The sequence below is a fragment of the Somniosus microcephalus genome, chromosome 5, assembly GCF_052327205.1.
Source record: "Somniosus microcephalus isolate GS21.2 chromosome 5, FLI_Smic_1.0, whole genome shotgun sequence".
NCBI lineage: Eukaryota > Metazoa > Chordata > Chondrichthyes > Squaliformes > Somniosidae > Somniosus > Somniosus microcephalus.
In genome coordinates, this window is record NC_140991.1 from 44,722,620 (window position 1) to 44,748,992 (window position 26,373).

Here is a 26,373-nt window from a genome sequence, read left to right on the forward strand (position 1 = left end):
AGTGTAAATATTTCCATACTAACTGATCTCTATCTCATGGCCAGATCTTAGCCTTCATTTTGCATTTCTGGATCGTCACTTCATTATGCATTTTCCCAGAGAGTTTGATATCTATATATATAAATCGGTACTTCTGTCTGTCATTCTGTCTGTCATCGCGTGTGCGTCTTGCGGGTATGCGCTCGAAAATTACAGGGCGTACCTATGCGCGCGTTACCTCCAAAGAAAGCTTACGCTTCCGAGACGGTTTTAAGCGTATTTACGTTTCGGCTGGGCTAAAATTGCGCCCGTGGTATCCCAAAAACCTTCAACGTTCCGCTCATTAGCATCTCATTATCCGCTCATTAGCGACAGAGTGACCTCGAGTGCGACCAATCGTACGCCGGGTTGCTGGCTTGTGCCGCCGGGCCAATCGGTGCGTGTGTGGCCGGGCTTTATCGTTCTGAACCGAGGTGAGTCGCCGCCATCTTGATTCCAAACTTTTCCTTTCTTTTTCCCGCTTTCTGCGTCTTAAAAAAAAACCGTTGCTTTTAAAACACATATTGTTTTAAAAAAAAATGATTTAGAAAGTAATTAACTTATCTAATCTCATTAATTTTCCTACCTTTCCCAGTTTTTCCAGGTAGGCCTAGAAGCCTCGGCGTCTCCTCCGCACCCACGCCCGAGCTAGGCACCTCCCGGCCCCACTCGAAGGCTGGAGGGCCGAGCCTCAGCCCAGCGCCGCTAGGGTGCGCGCGCAGCAGGAGCTAAGACGCGCTGTCTCTCTCTGGCTGGCCAGGGGGCGGGGCTTGCTGAGCGTCCAGCGTTACCCTGGCAACCGGGTCCGCCGGACGTCTCGCACAGCCGCAATCGGCGGTCTTCACTTTGGGGGGGGGGGCCGCAACCCTCGGGGGGGCGTGGGGGGCCGCGACCCTCGGGGGGGGGGGGGCGGGGGGGGGCCGCAACCCTCGGGGGGGGGGGGCGGGGGGGGGGCCGCGACCCTCGGGCGGGGGGGGTGGGGGGGCCGCGCGCGCAGCAGGAGCAGCTGAGACGCGGCGTCTCTCTCTCTGGCTTGGTCAGCGTCACGGTTACCCTGGCAACCGGGCCCGCCGGCCGAGAGAGACGCCGCGTCTCAGCTCCTGCTGCGCGCGCAATCGGCGGTCTTCACCTCGGGGGGGGGGGGCGACCCTCGGGGGGGGGGGGGGCCACCCCCGCCCTCCCTCCCCTCCCTTCCCCTCCCTCCCCTCCCCCCGCCCTCCCTTCCTCCCCCCTCCCCCTCCCTTCCCCGCCCTCCCCTCCCCCCCCTTCCCCTCCCCCCCTTCCCCCCCCCGTCCCCTCCCCCCCGCCCTCCCTTCCCCTCCCCCTCCCCCCCTCTCTTCCCCCCAGTCGCTCTCTCTCTTCCCCCCAGTCGCTCTCTCTCTTCCCCCCCAGTCGCTCTCTCTTCCCCCCAGTCGCTCTCTCTCTCTCTTCCAACAACAACAACATTCCCTCGAAAAAGCCTCGGCACCGCCGGGCACTTCAGCTAGTATACTATATATTAGTTAATCTCCCGTGGCAAAGCACATGGGTTGTCAATGTCTCCTGCGGTATTGAGGTCAAATAGCACCAGATGGCCAGGCCATCAAAGCCAGTTGAATCCAGGAGGGGGAGGAGGAAGATGGCAGGGGACAGGGAGAAGAGGAGGAAGGGTACTGGAGAGGGAAAGAAGATAAGTGGAAGAGGAGGGAGACAGATAGGAGGAGGGGTGCAGAAAAGGTAATGGAGAGGGGGAATTATGACAGGAGACCAATTGTGGGGGGATTACTAGCAAGGCCAAAATCTCCCCTACCACCAGATTTTTCCCCCTATTTTTGCAATTATTTTTCTTCTCTTTTTAGCTTTTTCCCATGGCATCACAATTCCACAGTGGAGATAGATTGGCACAGTGACACCAAAGCCAGTCCCAAAAGATAGCCAGTAGATGATCTATGAGACTGTCTTGGGTTAACTCACCTTATGTTCACTTGCTGTGTTGGGAATTGTGGACAGAAGGACTTACCTCACATTCATGATATCATGTGTTGGTATACCATTGTGTTGCTCCATTGACCCATCAGTAGTTATCAACTTTAATCCTCTATTATTTTGCTTGAGTCTATTTCTGCTCTGAGTTGGGTGTCAGCCATGGCTCAATGGTAGCACTCTCACCTTTGAGTCAGAGGTTGTGGGTTCAAGTCCCACTCCAGAGACTTGAGCACAAAATCTAAACTGACCCTTAAGTGCAGTACTGAGGGAGCGTTCCACTGTTGAAGGTGCCGTCTTTTCAGATGAGACGTGAAACCAAGGACCCATCTGCCCTCTCAGGTGGAAGTAAAAGATCCCATTGCACTATTTCAAAAAAGAGGAGGGGAGTTCTCCACGGTGTCCTGGCCAATATTTATTCCTCAACCAACACCTAAAAACAGGTGGAACCGAGGATGACTTGCTTCCACACAAAAAATGAGTTCTCAGGTGACTGATTAGTCCAATGCGGGACCTACAGTCGCTGTCACAGGTGGGGCAGACGGTGGTTGAAGGGGCGGGTGGGTGGGGTGCTTGGGTTGACGTGCGCTCCTTCTGCTGTTTGCGCTTGGCTTCCGCTTGCTCCTGGCGAGGAGACTCAAGGTGTTCTGCACCTTCCCGGATGCTTCTCCTCCACTTTGTGCAGTCTTGGCCCAGGGATTTCCAAGTGTCGGAGGGGATGTTGCACTTTTTCAAGGAGGCTTTGAGGCTGTCCTTGAAGCGTTTCCTCTGCCCACCTGGGGCTCTCTTGCCATGTCGGAGCTCCGAGAAGAGCGCTTGTTTTGGGAGTCTCGTATCGGGCATGCGGACGATGTGGCCCGTCCATCGGAGCTGATCGAGCGTGGTCAAAGCTTTGATGTTGGGGATGTTGGTCTGAGCAAGAACACTGATGTTGGTGCGCCTATCCTGCCAATGGATTTGCAGGATCTTGCGGAGGCAGCATTGGTGGTACCTCCAAAGTGCTTTGAGGTGCCTGCTGTACATGGTCCATGTCTCTGAACCATACAGGAGGGCGGGTATCACTACTGCTCTGTAGACCATGAATTTGGTGCTGCGTTTGAGGTCCTGGTCTTCAAACACTCTCTTCCTCAGGCGACCGAAGGCTGCACTGGCACACTGAAGGCAGTGTTGGACTTCATCATCGACGTCTGCCCTTGTTGACAGTAGGCTCCCGAGGTATGGAAAGTGGTCCAAATTGTCCAAGGCCTCATCATGAATCATCTTCAAGAAAGGTGACAAGTCCGATTGCGGTAATTACAGGAGTCTCCCTGCTGTCTGCCACAAGGAAAGTCATCGCAAGAATCCTCCTCAATCGCCTTCTCCCAGTGGCTGAAGAGCTCCTCCCAGAGTCGCAATGCGGATTCTGCCCACTAAGGGGCGCAATGGACATGATCTTCACCGCGCGTCAACTACAAGAGAAATGCAGGGAACAGCACCAACCGCTGTACATGGCCTTCTTTGACCTCACAAAGGCCTTGGCACCGTCAACTGTGAGGAATTATAGAGTGTCCCCCTCAAATTCGTCTGCCTTCAAAAGTTTGTCACCATCCTTCGCCTGCTTCACGACGATATGCAAGCCATAATCCTGACCAACGGATCCACCATAGACCGAATTCACGTACGGACCGGGGTCAAGCAAGGCTGTGTCATCGCACCAACGCTCTTCTCGATCTTCCTGGCTGCAATGCTCCATCTCACCCTCAGTAAACTCCCCGCTGGAGTGGCACTAATCTACAGAACAAACGGGAAACTGTTCAACCTCCGTTGCCTCCAGTCCAGATCCAAGGTCGTCCCATCCTCTGTCATCGAATTATAGTATGCAGACGACGTTTGCGTCTGCACACACTCTGAGGCCGAACTCCAAACCATCGTCAACACCTTTACAGAAGCGTACGAGAGCATGGGCCTTACACTAAACATCCGTAAGACAAAGGTCCGCTACCAACCTGCCCCCGCCACACAGTAAAAACAGATTATCTGCTCATTGTCACATTTCTGTTTGTGGGAGCTTGCTGCGTGCAAGTTGGCTGCTGTGTTACAACAGTGACTACACTTCAAGAGTACTTAATTGACTGTAAAGCGCTCTAGGATGTCCTGTGGTCGCGAAAGATACTATATACATTTTTTCCTTTTAGCAGGCCCTATGTTAAAGATTAAAAAAGGCCTTCATTTTTTTCCAAGGGAAGACACACAGCAATTAAGTAAACTATTTAGGAACTTAATTTAAAATTCTATGTATTGCTAAAATAAGTATTCAAATTCAAAGTATAATTCATTATTTTTCTTATCCCGTTATTTAAACGTTTTTCTTTGCCCATTTTATTTGCTTTGCCCTGTGACAGCCACAATACTGTAGGGTGAGCAGGCACACTGCTCTAAGGCTTTGCCAGTGCTAACTGAACCAACTGGTTGAAAGTGGACAAGCACAGCGTAGGTTGACTGAGGCTCAGATTTGGTATTTCCTCCTTCAAGGAAGCACTTCAGTCACCTCTGCTCAGCAACTTCCACCCCTGCCCCCCAAAAACCCTCTTTCCAATACAGTACTTTGAAATATTAACTAGCAGATTTCCCATGATATTTCTTATGGGTTGGCTCCAGAATCTTTTTTATGGTTCTGGGATATGATTGTTCAATGCTAACCACTGGATATTACATGCTCAGCAAAGACCATTTAGAAACTAGGAGGAACTTTACATTCATTCATACAGACACAAAAGATTTTATTAGTGAGATAGTTTATAACAATCATCAAACTTTTCCAAGTCTGGCACCACCACCTTAAGCATTCTGGGTTGGGTTTCATCAAAAGAAATTCTGAGACTCTTGCACCCCACTAGTTATAGATCCAAGGGATAGTGACTGAAAACTTGAACAAATATGAGCTAATCAGAGAGAACCAACATGGCTTTGTTAAGGATAAGTCATGTCTGCTTAATCCAGTTGAATTTTTTGAGGTGGTCACTAAGAAGACAGATAAGGGAGTGTCTATGGATGTCATCCATGTGAACTCCCATTAGGCATTCGATAAGGTTCCACGCAAAACTATGGCAAATTGAGTTCAATGTATGCAAGGTTTGGACTCAAGAAAGATAAATCAAAGTATTTTCTAAATGGTAAGAAACTAGGGACTCTAGAGGGGCACAGAGATTTGGGAATCCAAGTACACATCATTTAAAGCCAGAAGTCCGGTACAAAAGCAATCAAAACAGCACATGGAATGTTGGTCTTTATCTCAAAGGGGTCGGAAGTTCTGCTTCAGTTGTATAGAGCCTAGGTCAGACCCCACCTAGAGTACTGCGTTCAGTTTTGGGCACCACACCTCAGGAAGGATGTATTGGTCTTGAGGGAGTGCAGTGCAGATTCACCAGAAGGATACCGTGGATTAGAGAGTTAAATTATGAGGAGAGGTTGCGTAAACTTGGCTTGTATTCACTGGAGTATAGAAGATTAAGTGGTGATCTGATTGAGGTGTTTAAAATGTTAAAAGGATTTGATATGGTAAATACAGAGAAACTATTTCCTCTGGTGGGGAAATCAAGGGGTCATAATCTTAAAATTAGAGCTAGGCCATTGAAGAGTGAAATCAGGAAGCACTTTTTCACACAAAGGAACACTCTCCCCCAAAAGGCTGGGACAATTGGAGCTTTCAAGACTGAGATGGATAGATTTTTATTCGGTACAGGTATCAAGGAATATGGAGCAATGGTGGGAAAATGGAGTTGAGGTGCAGATCAGCCATGATCTAATTGAATGGCGGAGCAGGCCCGAGAGGCCGAATGACCTACTCCAGTTCCTGATGTTCCTATCCGGTATGTCTGTAAACATTACATTACCATTATTCTTATTTCCATCATTCACTCTCTGTTTTTCCCCTATCCTTCACTTCTGTTTCTCTTTCCCTTTTGTAGATATGTGAAGAGAAAAAGATTGGTGAAGTCAAGCGTAGGTCCCTTGCAGTCGGAATCAGGGGAATTTATAATGGGAAACAAAGAAATGGCAGACCAACTAAATTCATACTTTGGTTCTGTCTTCACAAAGGAGGACACAAATAACCTCCCAGAGATGCCGGGGAACATAGGGTCTGATGAAAGGGTGGAACTGAAAGAAATCAGTATTTGTAGGGAAATGGTGTTAGGAAAATTGATGGGACTGAAGGCCAATAAATCCCCAGGGCCTGATAATCTACAGGAAGTGGCCCTCGAAATAGTAGATGCATTGCTGGTCATCTTCCAGAACTCGATAGACTCTGGAACAGTACCCATGGATTGGAGGGTAGCTAATGTTACCCCACTATTCAAAAAAGGTGGTAGAGAAAAAGCAGGGAATTATAGACCGGTAAGCCTGACATCGGTAGTGGGGAAAATGCTAGTGTCTATTATAAAAGATGTAATAGCAGAGCACTTGGAAAGCAGTGACAGGATCGGACAAAGTCAACATGGATTTACAAAAGGTAAATCATGCTTGACTAATCTACTGGAATTTTTTGAGGATGTAACTGGTAAAATAGATACGGGAGAACCAGTGGATGTGGTGTATTTGGACTTTCAGAAGGCTTTCTATAAGGTCCCACATAAGAGATTAGCGTGCAAAATTAAGGCACATGGGATTGGGGGCAAGGTATTGACTTGGATAGAGAACTGGTTGGCGGACATAAGAACATAAGAAATAGGAGCAGGAGTAGGCCAATCGGCCCCTCGAGCCTGCTCCACCATTCAATAAGATCATGGCTGATCTGATCCTAACCTCAAATCTTCTATCACTCTCCATCCACCCGAACCCATGTGATCTCCCGGGAGAGGCGAAAAACCAGATAAAAAACCCAATGGCCAATTTGGGAGAAAAAATCTGGGAAATTCCTCTCCGACCCATCTAGGCGATCGAAACTCGCCCAGGAGATCACTCTGTCCCTATATTTTCTACAGTACTTACCTTCTGTAAAGACGATCTCCACCCCAGCCAGGAACAGGAATAAAACCATCTCCTGAAATCTAACACAGAATTAGAACACAAGAAGTAGGAGCAGAACCAGGCTACACGGCCCCTGGGCCCGCTCCACTACCCACAGGGCCATGACCATTCCGAACCTAGACTCATGTCCAATTTCCTGCCCACTCCCCGTAACCCTTAATTCCCTTTACTTCTAGGAAACTATCTATCTCTGTTTTAAATTTATTTAATGATGTAGTTTCCACAGCTTTCTGGGGCAGCAAATTCCACAAACCTACCACCCTCTGAGTGAAGAAGTTTCTCCTCATCTCAGTTTTGAAAGAGCAGCCCCTTATTCTAAGATTATGCCCCCTAGTTCTAGTTTCACCCATCATTGGGAACATCGCCACCGCATCCACCCGATCAAGCCCCTTCACAATCTTATATGTTTCAATAAGATTGCCTCTCATTCTTCTGAACTCCAATGAGTAGAGTCCCAATCTACTCAACCTCTCCTCATATGACCACCCCCTCATCCCCGGGATTAACCGAGTGAACCTTCTTTGTACTGACTCGAGAGCAAGTATGTCTTTTCTTAAGAATGGACACCAAAACTGTATGCAGTATTCCAGGTGCAGTCTCACCAATACCTTGTACAACTGCAGCAATACCTCCCTGTTTTTATATTCTATCCCCCTAGCAATAAAAGCCAACATTCCATTGGCCTTCTTGATCACTTGCTGCACCTGCATACTAACTTTTTGAGTTTCGTGCACCAGGACCCCCAGATCCCTTTGTACTACAGTACTTTCCAGTTTCTTGCCATTAAGATAATAACTTGCTCTATGATTTTTCCTGCCAAAAGGCATAACCTCACACTTTCCAGTATTGTATTCCATCTGCCAAATCTCTGCCCACTTACTTAGCCTGTCTATGTCCCTTTGCAGGTTTTTTATGTCCTCCTCACTCACTACTTTCCCTCCCATCTTTGTATCATCTGCAAACTTTGATATGTTACACTCGGTCCCCTCCTCCAAATCGTTAATATAGATTGTAAAGAGTTGGGGACCCCACTAGTTACTGATTGCCAGTCTGAGAACGAACCATTTATCCCAACTCTCTGCTTTCTGTTAGAGAGCCAATCCTCCACCCACGCCAGAATATTACCCCCAATCCCGTGATTTTTTATCTTAAGCAATAATCTTTTGTGTGGCACCTTGTCAAATGCCTTTTGGAAGTCTAAATACACTACATCCACTGGTTCCCCTTTATCCACCCTGTATGTTACTTCCTCAAAGAACTCAAGTAAATTTGTCAAACGTGACTTCCCCTTCATGAAACCATGCTGAGTTTGTCCTATTAAATTATGTTTATCCAAATGTCCCGTTACTGTCTCCTTAATAATGGACTCTAACATTTTACCAACCACAGATGTTAGGCTAACAGGTCTATAGTTTCCAGCCTTCTGCCTACTACCCTTTTTAAATAAGGGTGTTACATTAGCAGTTTTCCAATCTGCCGGGACCTTTGCTGAGTCCAGGGAGTTTTGGAAAATTATTACCAATGCATCCACAATCCCTAACGCCACTTCCCTCAAGACCCTAGGATGCAAGCCATCAGGTCCAGGGGATTTATCCACCTTGTGTCCCATTATTTTACCAAGTACCACTTCCTTAGTGATTTTAATCGTATTTAGCTCCTCCCCCCCCTAGAGCCCCCTGTTTGTCCAGTGTTGGGATATTCTTAGTGTCCTCTACCGTAAAGACTGATACAAAATATTTGTTCAGTGTTTTTGCCATCTCCATGTTTCCCACCATTAATTTCCCGGTCTCATCCTCTAAGGGACCAACATTTACTTTAGCCACCCTTTTTCTTTTTATATAACTATAGAAACTTTTGCTATCTGTTTTTATATTTTTTGCTAATTTACTTTCATAATCTATCTTCCCTTTCTTAATCAATCTTTTAGTTATTTTTTGCTGTCTTTTAAAGACTTCCCAATCGTCTATCCTCCCACTAGATTTGGCTACCTTATATGCCCTTGTTTTTAGTCGGATACTATCCTTAATTACTTTACTTAGCTACGGATGGCTATCTTTTCTTTTACACCCTTTTTTCCTCAGTGGAATATTTTTTTTTTGGAAGTTGTAAAATAACTCCTTAAATGTACACCACTGATCATGTATCATCTTACCCTTTAATCTATTTTCCCAGTCCACTCTAATCAATTCCGCTCCCATACCTTCATAGTGCTTTGTGCATTGAGTGCTGTTGGAGTTTTGCTAAGTGGGAGATTTCGGATAAGTGGGAGGTGAGGGTGTGTTTTTTGCTCTGTTTTGTTCCCCACTCCCAGGCTTAGACAGCACTGCGGAGGCGGAGCAGCGAGACGAGTCAACCAAACAGGCTCCACAGACAGTATTCAAGGAGGAGGTTGGTGATCAGCTGGTTGGTTGGTTTTCTTCCTTCTCTTCTCTTTTATACCTTTAAGTTGGTAAGTCCTATTGAATAGTGGTGTGATATTATCATATATATCCGGGCAGGGTCTTCATAACTAATAAGAAGAAATTAAATTAATTATATAGAATGGAGCAGGTGATGTGTTACTGTTGCGAGATGTGGGAGCTGGTGAACCCCATTGAGGCTCACGGTGATTACATCTGCGACAAGTGTTTGCTGCTAGAGGAACTCAAGTTCCATGTTATGGAGCTTGAGACCGAGCTTCAGACACTGCGACACATCAGGGAGGGGGAGAAGTTCCTGGACTCTATGTTTCAGGAGATGGTCACACCTATGAAGTTAATTACTGCAGATGTAGTCCGTGGTCAGGGACAGGACGGTGTGACTACGAGTGAGGAAAGTACAGGGATCCAGGATGTAGTGTTGAAGGAGACGCAGCCCTTGTTCTTGTCCAGCAGGATCGAGGTTCTTACTCCCTGTGAGGGCGGGAGCGGGGACTGCAGGGAGGATGAGCAACCTGGCCACAGCACCGTGGTACAGGGGGCCATTCAAGTGGAGGGAGTAAAAAGAAAGGTTGTAGTGGTAGGGGATAGTATCATTAGGGGGATAGATAGGGTTCTCTGCAGTCCAGAGCGGGAGTCCCGAAGGCTGTGTTGCCTGCCTGGTGCCAGGGTTAAGGACATCTCTTCTGGGCTGGAAAGAAACTTGGAGGGGGAGGGGGAGGATCCAGTTGTCGTGGTCCATGTTGGTACAAATGACGTAGATAGGACAAGGAAGACGGTTCTGTTAAAGGAGTATGAGCAGCTAGGGGTCAAATTAAAAAACAGAACCTCAAGGGTAATAATCTCTGGGTTATTACCTGAGCCACGAGTGAATTTGGCTAGGATAAATAAAATTAAAGAGTTAAATGCGTGGCTCAAAGACTGGTGTGGGAGAAATGGGTTTTGCTTCTTGGGACACTGGCACCAGTACTGGGACAGGAGGGAGCTGTTCTGTTGGGACGGACTCCACTTGGCCAGTGCTGGGACTAGAGTCCTGGCGAATCATATAACTAGGGCTGTAGAGAGGGCTTTAAACTAATTAGTGGGGGGGAGGTTTCTAGAGAGCAAATAATAGAAATGACAAGAGAGAAGGTCATAGACTTAGGTAGCAGTGGAGGAATTAAAAAACAGAATGTGTCAGGAAGGGACAGAAGGTATGGAGTAAAAAGTAAAGTACTAAAAAGGGAAAAAACAGGAACTAAGTGTTACAAAACATACTTGAAAGTTCTTTATCTGAATGCACGTAGCATTCGTAACAAAATGAGTTAACGACACAAATAATGACATATGGGTATGATCTTGTGGCCATTACAGAAACATGGCTGCAGGGTGACCATGACTGGGAATTAAACATACCAGGTTATTTAACAATCAGGAAGGACAGGCAGGAAGGGAGAGGAGGTTGGGTGGCTATGTTAATAAAGGAAGGAATCACTATAATACAGAGAAATGATATTGGGTCAAAGGAGCAGGATAGTGAAACAGTTTGGGTGGAGATAAGGAATAATAAGGGGGAAAAAACACTAGTGGGTGTAGTCTATAGGCCTCCAAACAGTTGCAACTCTGTTGGGCGGAGTATTAACCAGGAAATAGTTGAGGCTTGTAATAAGGGAACAGCTATAATTATGGGGGATTTTAATTATCATATTAACTGGACAAATCAAATTGGGCAGAGCAGCCTTGAGGAAGAGTTCATTGAGTGTATTAGGGATGGGTTTCTTGAGCAGTATGTAACTGAACCGACCAGGGGGCAAGCAACCTTAGATTTGGTCCTGTGTAATGAGACAGGATTAATTAAAAATGTCCTAGTAAAGGATCCCCTTGGAATGAGTGACCATAACATGGTTGAGTTCCATATTCAATTAGAGGGTGAGAAGGTTGGATCTCAAACAAGCGTGCTGAGCTTGAATAAAGGAGACTATGAAGGTATGAGAGCGGAATTAATTAGAGTGGACTGGGAAAATAGATTAAAGGGTAAGACGGTACATGACCAGTGGTGTACATTTAAGGAGTTATTTTACAACTTCCAAAAAAAAAATATTCCACTGAGGAAAAAAGGGTGTAAAAGAAAAGATAGCCATCCGTGGCTAAGTAAAGTAATTAAGGATAGTATCCGCCTAAAAACAAGAGCATATAAGGTAGCCAAATCTAGTGGGAGGATGGAAGATTGGGAAGTCTTTAAAAGACAGCAAAAAATAACTAAAAGATTGATTAAGAAAGGGAAGATAGATTATGAAAGTAAATTAGCAAAAAATATAAAAACAGACAGTAAAAGTTTCTATAGTTATATAAAAAGAAAAAGGGTGGCTAAAGTAAATGTTGGTCCCTTAGAGGATGAGACCGGGAAATTAATGGTGGGAAACATGGAGATGGCAAAAACACTGAACAATTATTTTGTATCAGTCTTTACAGTAGAGGACACTAAGAATATCCCAACACTGGACAAACAGGGGGCTCTAGGGGGGGAGGAACTAAATACGATTAAAATCACTAAGGAAGTGGTACTTGGTAAAATAATGGGACTCAAGGCGGATAAATCCCCTGGACCTGATGGCTTGCATCCTAGGGTCTTGAGGGAAGTAGCGGTAGGGATTGTGGATGCATTGGTAATAATTTTCCTAAACTCACTGGACTCAGCAAAGGTCCCGGCAGATTGGAAAACTGCTAATGTAACACCCTTATTTAAAAAGGGTAGTAGGCAGAAGGCTGGAAACTATAGACCTGTTAGCCTAACATCTGTGGTTGGTAAAATGTTAAGAGTCCATTATTAAGGAGACAGTAACGGGACATTTGGATAAACATAATTTAATAGGACAAACTCAGCATGGTTTCATGAAGGGGAAGTCATGTTTGACAAATTTGCTTGAGTTTTTTGAGGAAGTAACATACAGGGTGGATAAAGGGGAACCAGTGGACGTAGTGTATTTAGACTTCCAAAAGGCATTTGACAAGGTGCCACACAAAAGATTATTGCTCAAGATAAAAAATCACGGGATTGGGGGTAATATTCTGGCGTGGGTGGAGGATTGGCTCTCTAACAGAAAGCAGAGAGTTGGGATAAATGGTTCGTTCTCAGATTGGCAACCAGTAACTAGTGGTGTTCCGCAGGGGTCAGTGCTGGGTCCCCAACTCTTTACAATCTATATTAACGATTTGGAGGAGGGGACCGAGTGTAACATATCAAAGTTTGCAGATGATACAAAGATGGGACGGAAAGTAGTGAGTGAGGAGGACATAAAAAACCTGCAAAGGGACATAGACAGGCTAAGTAAGTGGGCAGAGATTTGGCAGATGGAATACAATACTGGAAAGTGTGAGGTTATGCACTTTGGCAGGAAAAATCATAGAGCAAGTTATTATCTTAATGGCAAGAAACTGGAAAGTACTGTAGTACAAAGGGATCTGGGGGTCCTGGTGCACGAAACTCAAAAAGTTAGTATGCAGGTGCAGCAAGTGATTAAGAAGGCCAATGGAATGTTGGCTTTTATTGCTAGGGGGATGGAATATAAAAACAGGGAGGTATTGCTGCAGTTGTACAAGGTATTGGTGAGACCGCACCTGGAATACTGCATACAGTTTTGGTGTCCATACTTAAGAAAAGACATACTTGCTCTCGAGTCAGTACAAAGAAGGTTCACTCGGTTAATCCCGGGGATGAGGGGGTGGTCATATGAGGAGAGGTTGAGTAGATTGGGACTCTACTCATTGGAGTTCAGAAGAATGAGAGGCGATCTTATTGAAACATATAAGATTGTGAAGGGGCTTGATCGGGTGGATGCGGTGAGGATGTTCCCAATGATGGGTGAAACTAGAACTAGGGGGCATAATCTTAAAATAAGGGGCTGCTCATTCAAAACTGAGATGAGGAGAAACTTCTTCACTCAGAGGGTGGTAGGTTTGTGGAATTTGCTGCCCCAGAAAGCTGTGGAAGCTACATCATTAAATAAATTTAAAACAGAAATAGATAGTTTCCTAGAAGTAAAGGGAATTAAGGGTTACGGGGAGCGGGCAGGAAATTGGACATGAGTCTAGGTTCGGAATGGTCATGGCCCTGTGGGTAGTGGAGTGGGCCCAGGGGCCGTGTAGCCTTGTTCTGCTCCTACTGTGTTCTAATTCTGTGTTAGATTTCAGGAGATGGTTTTATTCCTGTTACTGGCTGGGGTGGAGATCGCCTTTACAGAAGGTAAGTACTGTAGAAAATATAGGGACAGAGTGATCTGCTCGAAGAATTTCGATCGCCTAGATGGGTCGGAGAGGAATTTCCCAGATTTTTTTCTCCCAAATTGGCCATTGGGTCTTTATCTGGTTTTTCGCCTCTCCCGGGAGATCACATGGGATCAGGTGGATGCAGAGTGATAGAAGATTTGAGGTTAGGATCAGATCAGCCATGATCTTATTGAATGGTGGAGCAGGCTCGAGGGCCCGATTGGCCTACTCCTGCTCCTATTTCTTATGTTCTTATAGTCTCCTTTATTCAAGCTCAGCACGCTTGTTTGAGATCCAACCTTCTCACCCTCTAATTGAATATGAATTCAACCATGTTATGGTCACTCATTCCAAGGGGATCCTTTACTAGGACATTTTTAATTAATCCTGTCTCATTACACAGGACCAAATCTAAGGTTGCTTGCTCCCTGGTCGGTTCAGTTACATACTGCTCAAGAGACCCATCCCTAATACACTTCATGAACTCATCCTCAAGGCTGCTCTGCCCAATTTGATTTGTCCAGTTAATATGATAGTTAAAATCCCCCATAATTATAGCTGTTCCCTTATTACAAGCCTCAACTATTTCCTGATTAATACTCCGTCCAACAGAGTTGCAACTGTTCGGAGGCCTATAGACTACGCCCACTAGTTTTTTTCCCCTTATTATTCCTTATCTCCACCCAAACTGTTTCACTATCCTGCTCCTTTGACCCAATATCATTTCTCTGTATTATAGTGATTCCTTCCTTTATTAACATAGCCACCCCACCCCACCTCCCCTCCCTTCCTGCCTGTCCTTCCTGATTGTTAAATAACCTGGTATGTTTAATTCCCAGTCATGGTCACCCTGCAGCCATGTTTCTGTAATGGCCACAAGATCATACCCAGATGTAGTTATTTGTGCTGTTAACTCATTCATTTTGTTACGAATGCTACGTACATTCAGATAAAAAACTTTCAAATGTTTTGTGACACTTAGTTCCTGTTTTTTCCTCTTTTAGTACTTTACCTTTTACTCCATACCTTCTGTCCCTTCCTGACACGTTCTGTTTTTTAATTCCCCCACTGCTACCTAAGTCTATGACCTTCTCCGTTGTCATTTCTATTATTTGCTCTCTAGAAACCTCCCCCCCACTAATTAGTTTAAAGCCCTCTCTACAGCCCTAGTTATATGATTCGCCAGGACTCTAGTCCCAGCACTGGCCAAGTGGAGTCCGTCCCAACGGAACAGCTCCCTCCTGTCCCAGTACTGGTGCCAGTGTCCCAAGAAGCAAAACCCATTTCTCCCACACCAGTCTTTGAGCCACACATTTAACTCTTTAATTTTATTTATCCTAGCCAAATTCGCTCGTGGCTCAGATAATAACCCAGAGATTATTACCCTTGAGGTTCTGTTTTTTAATTTGACCCCTAGCTGCTCATACTCCTTTAACAGAACCGTCTTCCTTGTCCTATCTACGTCGTTTGTACCAACATGGACCACGACAACTGGATCCTCCCCCTCCAAGTTTCTTTCCAGCCCAGAAGAGATGTCCTTAACCCTGGCACCGGGCAGGCAACACAGCCTTCGGGACTCCCGCTCTCGGCTGCAGAGAACCCTATCTATCCCCCTAATGATACTATCCCCTACCACTACAACATTTCTTTTTACTCCCTCCACTTGAATGGCCCCCTGTACCACGGTGCTGTGGCCAGGTTGGTTATCCTCCCTGCAGTCCCCGCACCCGCCCTCACAGGGAGTAAGAACCTCGATCCTGCTTGTCAAGAGCAAGGGCTGCGGCTCCTTCAACACTACCTCCTGGATCCCTGTACCTGCCTCACTCGTAGTCACACCGTCCTGTCCCTGACCACGGACTACATGTGCATTAATTAATTTCATAGGTGTGACCACCTCCTGAAACATAGAGTCCAGGAACTTCTCCCCCTCCCTGATGTGTCGCAGTGTCTGAAGCTCGGTCTCAAGCTCCATAACATGGAACTTGAGTTCCTCTAGCAGCAAACACTTGTCGCAGATGTAATCACCGTGAGCCTCAATGGGGTTCACCAGCTCCCACATTTCGCAACAGTGACACATCACCTGTTCACCCATATCTATGTAATTAATTAATGCAGATGTAGCAAAGAGTTGGAATAAACGGGTCGTTTTCCGACTGGCAGGGTGACTAGTGGGGTACCGCAAGGATCGGTCCTAGGACCCCAGCTGTTCACAATATATATTAATGATCTGGACGAGGGAATTGGTTGTAATATCTCCAAATTTGCAGACGACACAAAGCTGGGTGGGAGGGTAAGCTGTGAGGAGGATGTCGTGAAACTCCAGTACGATTTGGACAGGTTGGGTGATTGGGCAGAAACATGGCAAATGCACTATAATGTGGGTAAATGTGAGGTTATCCACTTTGGTGGCAAAAACGGGAAGGCAGATTATTATTTGAATGGCAATAGATTGGGAGAAGGGGAAGTGCAAAGAGACCTGGGTGTTCTTGTGCACCAGTCGCTGAAGGTAAGCATGCAGGTGCAGCAGGCGGTTAAGAAGGCAAATGGTATGTTGGCCTTCGTAGCAAGAGGGTTCGAGTACAGGAACAAGGATGTCTTGCTACAGTTGTACAGGGCCTTGGTGAGACCGCACCTTGAGTATTGTGTGCAATTTTGGTCGCCTTACCTGAGGAAGGACGTTCTTGCCATGGAAGGAGTGCAGCGAAGATTCACCAGGCTGATACCTGGGATGGCAGGAATGACGTATGAGGAGAGATTGTGTCGATTGGGCTTATACTCACTGGAGTTTAGAAGATTGATATGCCTATCAATTAGTCCAATAAAAGGCGACGAGTTAAGAACGTAACTGAAGGTTTTTATTGGCTAAATAACAGAGCCCAGCCTCGTGGGTGATCCGATCCAACAGGGAGGAATACTAGCCAGTCAGCTACCTTTATACCTGGGCAGGTAATGGGCGGAGTCGGAGGTGGTCAGCCCAGGTATAACAGTGCGACAAGAGGCGACCTCGTGTAGTGATGTGACAGTGAGAACAGTGAGAACAATATACAGTGATAACTATAACAGTGGTTTACCACATTCACCCCTTGTTTAGATTAGAGTCCGGCGGGGTGAAGTGTATTACCAGCTCTGGTATGTCAGTCTGTCCGGAGGCTTCGTTAGCCTCTCCGATCGTCGCAGCGGCGGTGTTACATTATCCGGTGTTAAAGCTGGTGTCTGCGTAGTCGGCAAAGGCTCGTGGGGTTCCGGCATGCCGTCTACCTCGGCTGGACTCGGGGGGTTGGGAGGGGGGGGTGAGGGTGCGAGGTCTCGTAAGGAGACAGTGTCCTCCCGTCCGTCTGGGTAAGCCACATAGGCGTACTGGGGGTTGGCGTGCAGGAGGTTCACCTTCTCGACCAGGGGGTCCGTTTTATGGGCCCTCACGTGCTTTCGCAGCAAGACGGGTCCCGGAGAGGTCAGCCAGGTTGGTAGGGTGGTTCCCGTAGTCGACTTCCTGGGGAAGACAAACATTCGAGCATGGGGGGTGGTGTTAATGGCAGTGCAAAGTAGTGACCGGATGGAGTGCAGCGCAATCGGGAGGACCTCTTGCCAGCGGGAGGTTGGGAGGCCCTTAGACTTTAAGGCTAAGAGGGTGGCCTTCCATACCGTCGCGTTCTCTCTTTCCACCTGGCCGTTCCCTCGGGGGTTGTAGCTGGTGGTCCTGCTTGCTGCAATACCCCTCTCCAATAGGAACTGACGGAGTTCCTCGCTCATGAAGGAGGCGCCCCGGTCACTATGTATATAGTTCGGGAACCCGAACAAGGCGAAGAGTTTGTTCAGGCATTTAATGACCGTGTTACTGGTCATGTCTGGGCAGGGGAAGGCAAAGGGGAAACGGGAGTACTCATCAACGATGTTGAGGAAGTACACATTACGGTCGGATGACGGTAGGGGCCCCTTGAAGTCGATGCTCAGACGCTCGAAGGGGCGGGTGGCCTTGATCAGGCTTGCTCTGTCCGGCTTATAGAAGTGCGGTTTGCACTCAGCACAGATCTGGCAGTTCCTGGTCATGGTCCTGACCTCCTCGATGGAGTATGGCAGGTTGCGGGCCTTAATGAAATGGTAGAGTCTGGTGACTCCGGGGTGGCAGAGGTCATTGTGGAGGGTCTGAAGTCTATCACTTTGCGCGCTGGCGCATGTAATGCGTGAAAGAGCATCAGGGGGGTCGTTCAGTTTACCGGGCCGGTACAAGATCTCATAACCATAGGTGGAAAGCTCGATTCTCCACCTCAAGATTTTGTCGTTCTTGATCTTGCCCCTCAGCTTGTTATTAAACATGAAGGCAACCGAGCGTTGGTCGGTGAGGAGGGTAAATCGTTTGCCTGCCAAGTAGTGCCTCCAGCGCCGTACTGCCTCCACAATTGCCTGGGCTTCCTTCTCGACCGACGAGTGTCGGGTCTCGGGGCCCTGTAGGGTCCTTGAGAAGAAGGCTACCGGCCTACCCTCCTGGTTAAGGGTAGCGGCTAGGGCGAAGTCGGATGCATCGCTCTCCACTTGGAAGGGGATTGACTCATCCACTGCGTGCATTGTGGCCTTGGCTATGTCTCCCTTAATGAGGGAGAAGGCCGCGCACGCCTCTTCCGTGAGGGGGAAGGATGTGGTTTTCAGGAGGGGTCTGGCTTTGTCCGCATAATTGGGTACCCATTGGGCATAGTAGGCGAAAAGCCCCAGGGTTCTCCTAAGTGCTTTTGGACAGTGGGGGAGGGGTAGCTCCATGAGGGGGCGCATTCTTTCGGGGTCGGGGCCGATGACTCCGTTCTCTACTACACAGCCAAGGATGGCAAGGCGCGCTGTGTTAAACACGCATTTCTCCTTATTGTAGGTGAGGTTCAGCCGTTGGGCCGTACGGAGGAATTTCTCCAGATTCACGTCATGGTCCTGCCGGTTGCGGCCGCAGATGGTGACGTTATCGAGATAGGGGAAAGTGGCCTGTAGTCCGTTCTGGTCAACCATCCGGTCCATCTCCCGTTGGAAAACCGAGACCCCGTTGGTGACACCAAAGGGGACCCTAAGGAATTGGTAGAGGCGGCCATTCGCCTCGAAGGCGGTGTACTGGCTGTCCTCCGGGCTGATGGGGAGTTGGTGGTAGGCCGACTTGAGGTCGATGGTCGAGAATACGCGGTATTGTGCAATCTCATTGACCATGTCCGATATGCGGGGGAGGGGGTATGCGTCCAGCTGGGTGTATCTGTTTATGGTCTGGCTGTAGTCGATAACCAGGCGATTTTTGTCGCCGGTCTTGACTACCACCACCTGGGCACGCCAGGGGCTGCTGCTCCCCTCAATAATGCCCTCTTTCAGGAGTCGCTGCACCTCAGAGCTAATGAAGGCTCTGTCCCCAGCGCTGTACCGCCTGCTCTTAGTAGCGACAGGTTTGCAGTCGGGGGTGAGGTTAGCGAACAGGGAAGGTGGCGGTACCTTGAGGGTGGATAGGCTGCAGGTGTTACGCGGTGGGCGGTTTAACTTTCGCTGGTTGTCGACTGTGAGTGGGGGGAGGGGTCCACCGTATGCTAGGGTTACACTTTGGAGGTGGGATTGGAAGTCCAGCCCTAGTATGACGGCAGCGCACAGCTGGGGGAGTACGAGGAGTTTAAAATTTTTATACTCTGTCCCTTTAACCGACAATGTCACGACACAGTAGCAGCTGATGTCTGTGGCGTGCGACCTCGATGCCATCGAGATGCGGCTGCGCGTTGGCAGGACGGGGAGGGAGTAGTGGCTCACCGTGTCTGGGTGGATGAAGCTCTCCGTGCTTCCGCTGTCGAACAGGCAGGTCGTGGCGTGGCCGTTGACTTTGATGTCCATCATTGAGCTGGCCAGGTGGTGCGGGCGGGCTTGATCCAGGGTCACGGAAGCTAGGGTGTAGATGAGCGCGTCGTTGTCATGACAAGATGGCGGCGGAGATGGCGGCCCCCGTAGTTCACATGAGGCTCTGTTTAAATCGTTTGCCCCGCACAAAGATGGCCGCCCCTGCTGTTCCCATGAGGCTCTGCAGGCTTCGGCTGCCCCGCACAAAGATGGCCGCCCCTGGTTTTCCCATGAGGCTCTGCAGGCTTCGGCTGCCCCGCACAAAGATGGCCGCCCCTGGTTTTCCCATGAGGCTCTGCAGGCTTCGGCTGCCCCGCACAAAGATGGCCGCCCCCAGGGTTCGCATGAGGCACTGCTGGCTTCTGAGGATTTGCTTCTGCAGGCCTTGGAGAAGTGGCCTTTCTTGAGGCAGGTTTTGCAGGTCGAGTTTTTGGCTGGGCAGCGCGACCTCGGATGCTTCTCCTGGCCGCAAAAGAAGCAGCCAGCGGCCCGATCGGGGTTGCCTGATGTCGGGGCCGGTACCGGGGCTAGCGGGCCCGGTCGGATCCGTGATGCAGACGCTGAGGTAGGTCCCGGGGGCAGCGCTGTGAAGGGTGGTGGGGTGGGGGTCGGGCCCGAGTCCCAGGGTCGCGAATAGTACCTGGCAAACGCTTCCTGGTCTTGCTGGGTGGCCTCTAGGGTGAGGGCGAGGGCTTCGGCCTTGTCCAGGTCTATGTCCTTAGCTTCAAGCAGTCTTTGCCGTGTGTAGTCGGAACGTAGGCCTCTCACCAAGGCGTCGCGGACATTGTCTTCCATGTTCGCAGTAGCCGTCACCGCTTTAAAGTCACAGTTCCTGCCGAGTTGTCTCAGCGCTCGTGAAAATTCAGCTATCGATTCTCCTGGCTGTTGCTGGCGAGATCTTAAGAGATGCCTAGTGTACATGTAGTTTACCGGGCTCCGGTACTGCTGTTTCAGTAGGTTGATGGCGTCGTCGTACGTAGTCATGTCCTGGATGAGTGTATATACTCTCGGGCTCGCTTGGGCTTTCAGGACTCTTAGTTTGGATCTCTGAGGGACGACGGCTTCCTCCAGGTACGATTCGAAGCAGTCCAGCCAGTGTTTGAAGTCGTTGGCTGAGTTTGGTGCCTGTGGGTTTAGATCCAGGTATGGTGGTTTCAAGGCTTGCAGCCAAGCCGGCTGGTGTGGCCCGTTGTCTGGAGGCTGCTGTTGCTGTGCTGCTGGGTGAGCTCCTTGCTGTTGCTGTTCATTATCAGACATCTTTAAAATTTAGCCAATAAAATTGATATGCCTATCAATTAGTCCAATAAAAGGCGACGAGTTAAGAACGTAACTGAAGGTTTTTATTGGCTAAATAACAGAGCCCAGCCTCGTGGGTGATCCGATCCAACAGGGAGGAATACTAGCCAGTCAGCTACCTTTATACCTGGGCAGGTAATGGGCGGAGTCGGAGGTGGTCAGCCCAGGTATAACAGTGCGACAAGAGGCGACCTCGTGTAGTGATGTGACAGTGAGAACAGTGAGAACAATATACAGTGATAACTATAACAGTGGTTTACCACAAAGATTGAGGGGATCTCATCGAAACCTATAAAATTCTGTCAGGCCTGGACAGACTGGATGCAGGAAGGATGATTCTGATGGCCGGGGAGTCCAGAACCAGGGGTCATTGTCTAAGGATAAGGGGTAAGCCATTTAGGACTGAAATGAGGAGGAATTTCTTCACCCAGAGAGTGGTGAACCTGTGGAATTCTCTGCCACAGATGGCGGTGGAGGCCAATTCATTAAATATATTCAAGAAAGAGTTGGATATATTTCTTAAGGCTAAAGGGATCAAGGGATATGGGGAGAAGGCAGGGACAGGGTACTGAACTTGGATGATCAGCCATGATCTCATTGAATGGCGGAGCAGGCTTTAAGGGCCGAATGGCTTACTCCTGCTCCTATCTTCTATGTTTCTATTTCTCTTTCTATCCCCTGTTGCTTCTGTCTTTCCTCGTTCTCTTCTCTTTCCTGCCTCCTGTTTCTATTTCTCTGTCCTCTTTATTCTATTTGTCTTTTTCCTCTTTTAGTTGCTTTGCTTCTGTCTTGATCTCTCCTTCACTTCTGTGTCCCTTTTCTTTTTCACATTTGTTCACTGTTCTTTCATCATTCACTTCTGTTCTCACTCTCTTCCTGTTATTCTTTTTCTCTCTCTCTCCCCGTCACTTCTGTTTCCTTCCTCTCCTTGTCTTTCACTTCTCTTTTCCCCTCTTCTCCCCTTGTTTCTTCCTCTGCCTCCATTTCTATCTGTCTTCCTTTTCTACTTGCTGCTGTCTCAGTTTTCTTTCCTCCTCCCCTTCTGTCTGTATAGCAAGATTTAGGGGCTAAAAGAAAACAAAAATAATGAATAAAAAGCTAATATGGAGATGTCCCAAAACACTTCAGAAAGAAAGACTTGCATTTCTATCGCATCTTTCATGAGCACCAGACATCACAAAGCGCTTTACAGCCAATGAAGCACTTTTTGAAGTGTAGGCACTGTTGAATGTAGGATATGCAGCAGCCAATTTGCACACAGCAAGGTTCCACAAACAGTAATGTGATAATGACTTTTTTAGTTAGGTTGTTTTTGAGGGATAAATATTGGCTAGGACACTGGGGATAACACCCCTGCTCTTCTTCGAAATAGTGCCATAGGATCTTTTACATCCACCTGAGAGAGCAGACAGGGTCTTGGTTTAACATCTCATCCGACAGAAGGCACCTCCGACAGTACAGCACTCCCTCAGTACTGCACTAGAGCATCAGCCTAGATTTTTGTGCTTCAAGTCTCTGGGGTGGGACTTGAACCCACAACCTTCATGATTCAGAGGCGAGGGTGCTACCAACTGAGCCACAGCGTCAGTAGAGGGGTATGGCCATAAAGGGATTTAAACACAAGGATTGGGGGACCGGCAGCTAATGTAGATCAGCAAGCACAGGGGCGATGGGTAAGCAGGACTTGAGCGGGATAGGATATGGACAGCAACATTATGGATGAGCTGAAGTTTTTGTGGGGTGGTAGGCTGATGCAGAAGCATTAGAATAGTCAATTCTGGAGGTGGCAAAGGCATGGATGAGAGTTACAGCAGCAGATGGGCTGAGGCAGGGGGTGGAAGCAGGCGATATTATAGAGGTGGAAGTCTTTATGATGGAGAGCAAATGGGGTTGGAAGCTTAGCTCGGGGTTCAATAGGATGCTGAGGTTGCAGTCTGGTTCAACCGGAGATAGTGGCCAGGGAGGGGGGATGGAATCAGTTTCTAGGATATTGAGTTTGTGGTGGAGGCTGAAGTTGTTGGTTTCAGTCTTTCCAATGTTTAAATAGAGGAACACGTGGCTCATGCAAGACTGGATGTCAGAAAAGCAGTCTGAAAACACAGGCACTGGAGGGGTTAAGACAAGTTGTGGAGAGGTAGAGCTGGGTGTTGTCAGCCTACACTTGCTGCCATATCTTCGGATGATGGCGGCAAGTGCAGCATATAGACGAGGAAGAGGAGGGAGCCAAGGATAAATTCTTGAGGCACTCCAGAGGTGACCTTGTGGCGACGGAAAGAGAAGCCATTGCTCTAGCTGCAATCGGACAGCTAAGAATGCAGATGATCTCTATACTAGATTGTAAGAATTCTGAAATGTTGAGTGCCTTGCCAGCCTTCGACAGTACTATCCCTATGGTGCCTTGGAGGAATTGGTGCAGACTTGTCCTTGACTTCATACTGGCCTAGAGCTTGTGGAACCAATTCCTTATGGGTATTTGCAGGTAGGTATACCAGGGGCAGTAGACATGGTTTCAGTGCACAACACTTTCATTACAGGGACGGCAACGGTTCATGAAGGCGGCTCACCGCCACCTTCTCAAGGGCAACTTGGTGTGAGCAATAAATGCTGGGCCTTGCCAGTGACACACGCACCCAATGAATGCATTAAAAATCAAAAAAATAATCCTCACTAAAGCATGCAAACATTAAAAAAAACTAACCGATGTGAAGTAGGTGGCTGCAAGGCATTGAGTGAAGTGACGGCTGCAACAAGCAGTCTGCTGACTGCAACTAGGCAAGAGCATGCGCAGAGAGGCGGCTCCAGGAATGCAGCTCCTGCACTTGCGCAGACGGAGCCGAGGCGGGCCGGGCAAGGCTTCGCCGCCGACCTTTCACCCTTTCGCAGTGACAGAGCCCGGATGAGTCTGCAGGATGTCGATTTGAAGGGAGGTGAGAAATGGAGAGAGAAAAAAAATCACAGACCCGCCGGTTAATGGGGTGGTGGGGCTCCGGGTAGTCCTGGTCTGTAAAGGGGCCGCCGGCCCGGTAAACGGCTGAAATCAGCACCGGCTCTGCGCGGTTCAAGGAGCCCTGAGGGCGGCCGGTGCCGGGAGGCTCCAGCAGCTCCGTGAATTTAACCATCAGCTTGGGTGGAGCTGGGAGAGAGGCAAGACCGTTGCAATCTGTATTGGTATTCTGGGCACTCAGTGGTTTGATACTTCAAGGTCGGATGCTTATAAAACAATTCGGAGAGCGTTAACGTCTTTTGGTGGTGAGGGAGGCGTCTTGCACCCAGAACATCAATCAATCAGTCTCTTTGCAGATGCTGATGGATCTGCTGTGTAGCTCCACTGTGTTCTGTTTTGAGTTTTGATGGTTGTGCTGAATGTTCAGGCTGCTGGGAGAGCCAAGCTCTCCTTGCACATTTGACCAGTTGCTATTCACTATTCGGCTCTTGCCGCCTGTCCTTCAGATCAATGTCTCGATTCTCCGAACGATTGACACTGCTGTTCGCCAGCTCCTGCAATCAGCTGTCAGATGTTTCTAGCTGTTGACACTATTGTATAGTTTGAGCTTGCCCTCCTATCTGTTTTCCTAATCATCCTGCCTTGCTTGTTTGCTATTCCAGTTTGCTACACAGAATGTTTTTTTTTGGCAATTTTGAATCATCCATGTAAATGACGTGCCCTGATCAGCATAGCTGTGCTCTTAACAGCATCAGCACAATGCGGATGGCTTTGGTGCATTTAAGGATATCACAGTTGGTAATTTGTCCTGCCATTAGATACACAAAAAAGATAGCATGGATTAGAGGTGGAACTTGCCACACTGCTGAATATGATGACATGAGCATGTCCAGTACTTGTCTCTGTGTAAAAAGTTGATCATAATAACAGCCATATAAACTTTCAGCTTTGCTGTGAGTTTTATCCCATTCTGGTTCTAAACATACCTTTGCAGTCTTCCGATTGGAGACCATTTGAACTGTGGAAAATTGCCCAGCACCAACAGTGCAACTATAGATTTGTCTCCTTTTGAAATTGCGCACGGGCACACAGCTAAAATTTTGAGCTGTAGAGCATTTGAGTAAAGTGCTGGATGGTTATAATTCTGCCACTCGTGAGGTGACCACCGTTTGCTCAGAACAGGACTATGCATCTAAAAAAGGGGAAGTAGGGGCTGATTGTGCATGTGCAAAATGGGTCCATTTTTTGTATTTGAAGGTGTATGACTAGACTGTTTTTGTACATATTTGCACAGCCTCATCGCAAAAGATACTATTTGAAAAATATTTGTTGTCTGTTCTTTGAAATATGACTCGAGTCCAAAATTGGATCGCTAGTCACTGGTGGCAATGATGGGTGAAATTTGAAATTCATAATTGAGCATTGGAAGCATATTGCACAAATGATGGGTTATTTGTTTAATGGTTTATCTTTTCCCCTAAAGAATACTGGTGCCAACCTTCAAAGTGAGCCTGGTGACAACACTGGGGATTGCTCTGTGCTATGCTGTTTATGTTTAAAAAAGATTTTTAAAGCTGATTTGCAAGAGACGCATATTCAGACAACACAGCAGTTGCTTTTGATTTTACTCATGAAATTTCTTCCCAACTTCCAAGGGTAATTGAGCAAAAATCCCAAATGTGAATCCAACATTTTAACCCAACTTAACAACTATGACCATCTGCATTCCACAAGCCACTCCTCTCCATTCCTAGCAGCAAGTCATTTGTCATGTTCCACATAGTATTTGATCTGTCTGTGTGGAGTTTGCACATTCTCCCCGTGTTTGCGTGGGTTTTCTCCGGGTGCTCCGGTTTCCTCCCACAGTCCAAAGATGTGCGGGTTAGGTTGATTGGCTATGATAAAAATTGACCCTTAGTGTTAGGGGGATTAAATACGTGGGGTTACGGGGATAGGGTGGGATATGTGTTGGTGTAGGGGTTACAGGGATCGGGTGGGATATGTGTCGGTGCAGGCTCGATGGGCCGAAATGGCCTCTATCTGTACTGTGAGGTTTCTGTGATTCTGTGATTTCTGTGATCTGTTTCTTTAATTATTCTTATTGTTGATAATCTCTTGTCCATGCAGTTTAGCAAAAAAGTTAATTGACACAGCATCAAATGCCTTGTGAGGGAGGGTGTTTGCTAATATTGTACTCATGTTCTGTGATTGCAGTTTTACGCTAACATCTACATTATCTATGGGCTGGATTTTCATTCAGAAGTTGAGAAGGAGGCGGGACTACAACTTTCGGGTTGTAGTCCTGCCTCCATCGAGATGCAGCCAATCCACGCGATTTTCACTTGATTGACCTTGTTGAGCCCGCCCAGCGGGCTCAGCAGGCTAATTAAGGGCCACCCGGCAACAGGTGACATCACAGACTGAAATTTCATCTGTCAAGACGTGTTGACAGATGAAATATCAGTGTTTCACAGCTGCTTGAAGCTGTCAAACACTGACAGTCTTACTTCTAACCTGAGTCCTTCTACGCAGACTCAGTTAGAAATCTCGCCGGCACTGAAAGCTGCAGGCTGTCACTTTTGACAGATCGCAGCCATTCTGCTTTCAGTGCCGGCTGAATGATGGACTCCCGAAACTTAG

General features: G+C 47.8%; 1 protein-coding gene and 1 long non-coding RNA gene across 4 annotated transcripts in view; one reads left to right on the top strand and one right to left on the bottom strand.

Moving 5' to 3' along the window:
* The window catches only part of LOC147117023 (uncharacterized), a 32,467-nt gene extending 8,880 nt beyond the window's left edge, over positions 1–23,587 (bottom strand). For 2 of the 3 annotated variants that reach the window (XR_015078346.1, XR_015078348.1), the window contains exon 1: positions 23,488–23,587. This is a non-coding gene — a long non-coding RNA (uncharacterized LOC147117023). Of the gene's footprint in view, positions 1–20,811; positions 21,857–23,487 lie in introns of those variants that run through there. The other variant, XR_015078347.1, reaches the window with a different exon arrangement.
* A 42-nt stretch (positions 23,588–23,629) lies between these two features.
* Positions 23,630–26,373, top strand: part of wdr37 (WD repeat domain 37) — a 154,847-nt gene continuing 152,103 nt past the window's right edge. The window contains 1 exon segment of the mRNA XM_085987595.1: positions 23,630–23,716. The gene's annotated coding sequence lies outside the window, so the exon portion shown is untranslated.